Raw genomic sequence first — 4,477 nt, forward strand, 5'->3', positions numbered from 1 at the left:
CCTATCGCAATCTCCAGTGTGTTCTGATGTGTACGCTGGAAGTGCCATCGAAATCAAGGAGTGGCTGCCGTGTTCTTATGTGAACGACAACGTGCACCCAAAACGGGCGTACCTAGACGAAGACTGGTGGCTATTGCAGGACCACAAAATATGTTAACCAATTGGATTTGTGGTGGTGGGTTCCAGCCTAGGAGTATAGGGACGCGGATCCGCCTAGCCAATAAGATTGCGCAAGGATATCCAGTTCTATGACTGTGGAGGCGTCAAAGGTTTTCACTTTCTCATTCTTTTGATATCGTTAAAATTTACGTGTGTCGAAGATTTCACTTCCTTTCATTCTTTGTTGTTGTTGTTGTAGCGGCTACAACAACCCCACCCCGATCGGTTGGTATATCAGTCGTTGCCGTCAAGTTCCGCTAACGGCAGTCCTAGGAAGCGTGCAGCTCCTATTGGGTTGGTCCACAAGGACAAAGCCGTTAGGGTTGTCGGGTTTTACGGGCATGCGAAGAGATGTTTCGAGTCATGTGGGGTCTCTCCGCATGCCGGACACTCATTTGGCACATCCTCATTCAATCTACTCAGGTAGGAGTTTAACCTGCTGCAGTAGCCAGAGCGGAGTTGGGCTATTGTCGTTCGTGTCTCCCGAGGCAGATGAAGCTCCGTCACGTCTATGTCCGGGGGCGATATGCCTAGAACGGCATTCACAGGTCTAGAGTCTACATAACTCGAGACTGACTCCCTGTGAATGCCGTTCAAGGCCAATCGGTAAGCTGACGGGTCCAGAGGTTGCTTGATGAACCTCTGGACTGCGTCCGTCAGTTCATATAGATGCCTCCTGACGTGCCTAGGCGAGGGCTCCTCTGCAAGCAGCTGTCTGTTTGGGTTTTTTATAAATTAAACTTTTATATCTAAATACAAAAATAAATTGACTTTAAATAAAACAAATTTCATTTCATATTCTATTTTCACTATCATACGTTTGTTCGGATTTCATTCACCATACGTTACAATAACCCCGCCCAGATCGGTTAGTATCTCAGTCGTTGTCACCAAGCTCAACTAACGGAAGACCCAAGAAGCGGTACAGATTCGTTAGTTGTGTGGGGTTATCCGGGCATACGAAGAGATGTTTCGAGTCGTGGGGTAGAGCTGGGATACTATCGATAGCAATATCGATAGTATCGATAGTTGAAAACTGTCGCCACTATCGACAGTTTTTAAAAACACGCAAAGTTAGTTTTTAAAAACTATCGATGTCTGTTTTAGTAAGACTTCACAATGTCTCTTCTTCACATCCCTACACATTACATTAATTTTTTTTATGCAAGAAAATCACAACACAGTCGGCAAAAAAAATGTTTAGCAACTATAAGCTTACACTGAGTTATAGTAAAATTTAATAGGCTATAAAACTGCTTACCCAAAATTTTTTAAAGAAATTCGAATTAAAAAGCTTGAGTTTTTATTTATTTTGTAGTTTTTTATGTTTTTTACAACTTTTATACAAAATTAGTAGGCACTAAATAAACAAAAAAATTGTCAAAACTGCTAAAAAATGTTGTGGTGCTATTATTTTGAGCAGTACTATATTCGTTTTCTTATAATTTGGTAAACCGTTAAGAATTTCCTTTGTCCGGATTTTGATATGCGCCTCCGTATTTGATCTCGGTTGAACTTTTATAAGTATGAGTTGTCAATTTAAACGAATATCTTTTCTTTTGTTTTGTAGTATTAGAAATGTATTATTGTAGCCAATTTCACTTCTTTGCACTTCAAAAGGGACAAACAAAATCCGAATTTAATTTTGCCATATAAAAAATAAATTCAGATTTTGCCTGTCGCTATTCAAGGGGATGCAAGTGTATGTAAGTTATATAATTCAGACGCATAAATTAATAAGTTTATTTTATTATTATAAGAAGTTCTTTTTGATGCACTAAAATTAAAAAAAAAAAAATTATACAATCTCTTTAATTTACAAAGTAATTTATAAATTTTATAAATTTATTAATTATTTAATTTTCAGGCAGTTGAGCATTTCGATTCAGTGCCTTTCACGACGATAGTAGTATCGATGGGGTGTCTCTCCGTATGCCGGACACTCATTTGGCACATCTGCATCTAATCTGCTCAGGTATGACCTTAACCTGCTGCAGTAGCCAGAACGAAGTTGGGCTATTGTGGTTCTGGTCTCCCGAAGTATACGAAGCTCCGTCTCGTCGATGTCAGGTGGTTGTGTGCCTAGAACGGCATTCACAGGTCTGGAGTCTACATAACTCGAGACTGACTCCCTGTGAATGCCCCTCAGGGTCTATCGGTAAGCTGACGGGTTCAGAGGTTGTTTTATGAACCTCTGGACTTCGTCCGTCAGTTCATATAGATGCCTTCTGACGTGCCTTGGCGAGGGCTCATCTGCAAGCAAGTGTCTGTTCGGGTGTTCACGTCTGTGGCTCCCTACTAGGAATTGCTTGCAGAGCAGTGGCGTAGCCAGGGGGGCGCGGATTGGGGGGATAGATCCTCCCCCCCTTCGTCATTGAACTACAATTATTTACTTTTGAATTAATATCACAATACTATTTTATCCTTCAGATTTAAAATTTTTTTGTTTCAGACGGATGACAAATTATCTTTTAATGATTATATGAGTAGTCCACTTGCAAATAGCGTTTTGTGAAGTTATAATAGAAAGCCATAAATTTGAAAAAACGACTACGACAACAAGTAACATTTAAATTGAATCTTTTTTATTATTACCTGAAAATTTAGATAAATAAGAGCCTTATAAAATTGGAACATAACATAACATGACATAAGATAACATTAATAGTCTATACGACCTAAAGCAGTTTTCTAAGTTCATCAGAGGATGTATACTTTTGAAAGTTTATAAGTATGATAGCGACTTTTGGAAGAAGAGTTAACATTTGATGCTAATTTTTTCAGAAAATAAAAAGATTTTGCACTGTGTTGTTAGTGGACATGAAACTACTTTAAATACTGCTACGTAATCCACCAAAAACTAAAAATCGAAAAAATTTTACATAGCGCACTTTGCAAGTGGACTACTAATTTGTTGAATATGCTATCTTATTTGTCCCTTCTTTTTATACAATTAAGGAGCTGCTGAATGGTTTAACGATGTTAGCGGTACATAATGATGTGCCGATTACAACACAAGAAGTAATTGAAAAAATGTGTGTTAAGCAACGAAGATTAAAAATCGCTTTATAAGTAATAAGATTTTGTAGACTTGTACATAAATAAATGTAAATAGATACGCGTAAATATATAAATATGCAGATATATTCAATGTGTAAAAACTGAAGTGTATACTAACGAAACTTCTACAAAACAAAACTGGACTACACACTAATTAATTAAAATGGTGTAGTAATTTAATTTTTTAAATTTAAATAAAGCATGAATTCCCCATGGAATAACCGAGTAGACAAAAAATATATAACGGTAAAAATGGCACATAGATACATATATGAAAGAATGCCCACAGGCGACGCCTCTAGCCATTGTGTATCACAACTTTAAGTTATCGATGCAAATTTTTTTTTCAATGCCCCCCCCCCTCGCAAAATCCTGGCCACTGTAGCAGAGCATTGTGCTGTGCTCCTTTATGGGAAGCATTTTCGCCTCGTCATGCAGGTGGTGTTCTGGCGACATCAGAAGACATCCAGTCGCTGTCCGAAGTGCAGTGTTTTATGTCGTCTGCAGCTTCATCCACTGTACCTACTAGTCCCCGGCGACCACACTCGTGCTGAGTAATTTAAAACCGGCTGGCCAATTGCCTTGTATGTTGCCAGCAACGTTTCTTTGTCTTCGCCCCAAGTAGTGTCGGCTAGCGAATTGAGGACCCTGCTGCGGCTCTGTACTTTGTTGACAATTGCGGTTGCGTGCGCAGAGAAGGAGAGCAGACTGTCGAAGATTACTCCGAGTATTTTGGGGTTATTCATCGTCGGAATTGGTGAAGAAGCGAGAAAGCTCGGAGAGACACCCGTTTACTTTAAAGCACAAGTCATCAATTTCAGCGTAAGAGACAATCGATACTCCCTCTAGTGGTTGAGGGAGCTTGGAAATATAAATGGGTAAAGGACACCAACCTGTGGAACTCCCTGTTTTATTTTTCGAGGTTTACTTGATTTGTCTCTGAACATTACTGACGAGTGTCGACCACTCAGACAATTCGCCGACCGCCGTTTGAGACTCTGTGGTAGAGACGAGGCATCTGTCTTCTAGCCTCATCATGTCGGTCTCCTTGCCGCTGGGGATGGGGCTTAAGTGATGCTATGTCAGTCATACTGGTGTGCCGGGCACAGCACCATGAACCAAGAGGGGTACTGGGTATAGGACTGGAGTCTGCGGCTGCTCACCCGTAGTTCGTGTGGCGGCCGTGGGCTGCAGCTCCCATGCGCAGACGCCCGCACCGACGTTCCCCCAACCCAACCGATTCCTTTAACCGCCCCCC

At 40.6% G+C, this 4,477-nt stretch overlaps 1 protein-coding gene and 1 long non-coding RNA gene across 2 annotated transcripts in view; one reads left to right on the forward strand and one right to left on the reverse strand.

Moving 5' to 3' along the window:
* LOC108362318 (dihydrolipoyllysine-residue succinyltransferase component of 2-oxoglutarate dehydrogenase complex, mitochondrial) overlaps window positions 1–4,477 on the reverse strand; it is a 123,708-nt gene that overhangs the window by 62,235 nt on the left and 56,996 nt on the right. The window lies entirely within an intron of this gene.
* LOC108362319 (uncharacterized) overlaps window positions 1–4,477 on the forward strand; it is a 9,674-nt gene that overhangs the window by 1,952 nt on the left and 3,245 nt on the right. Inside the window, exon 2 of the long non-coding RNA XR_001847446.1 lies at window positions 4,022–4,026. This is a non-coding gene — a long non-coding RNA (uncharacterized LOC108362319). The remainder of the gene's footprint in view (window positions 1–4,021; window positions 4,027–4,477) is intronic.

The sequence above is a fragment of the Rhagoletis zephyria genome, unplaced genomic scaffold (genome assembly GCF_001687245.7).
Source record: "Rhagoletis zephyria isolate East Lansing unplaced genomic scaffold, Rhagoletis_zephyria_1.1 Rzeph_scaffold_00988, whole genome shotgun sequence".
Classification (NCBI taxonomy): Eukaryota; Metazoa; Arthropoda; class Insecta; order Diptera; family Tephritidae; genus Rhagoletis; species Rhagoletis zephyria.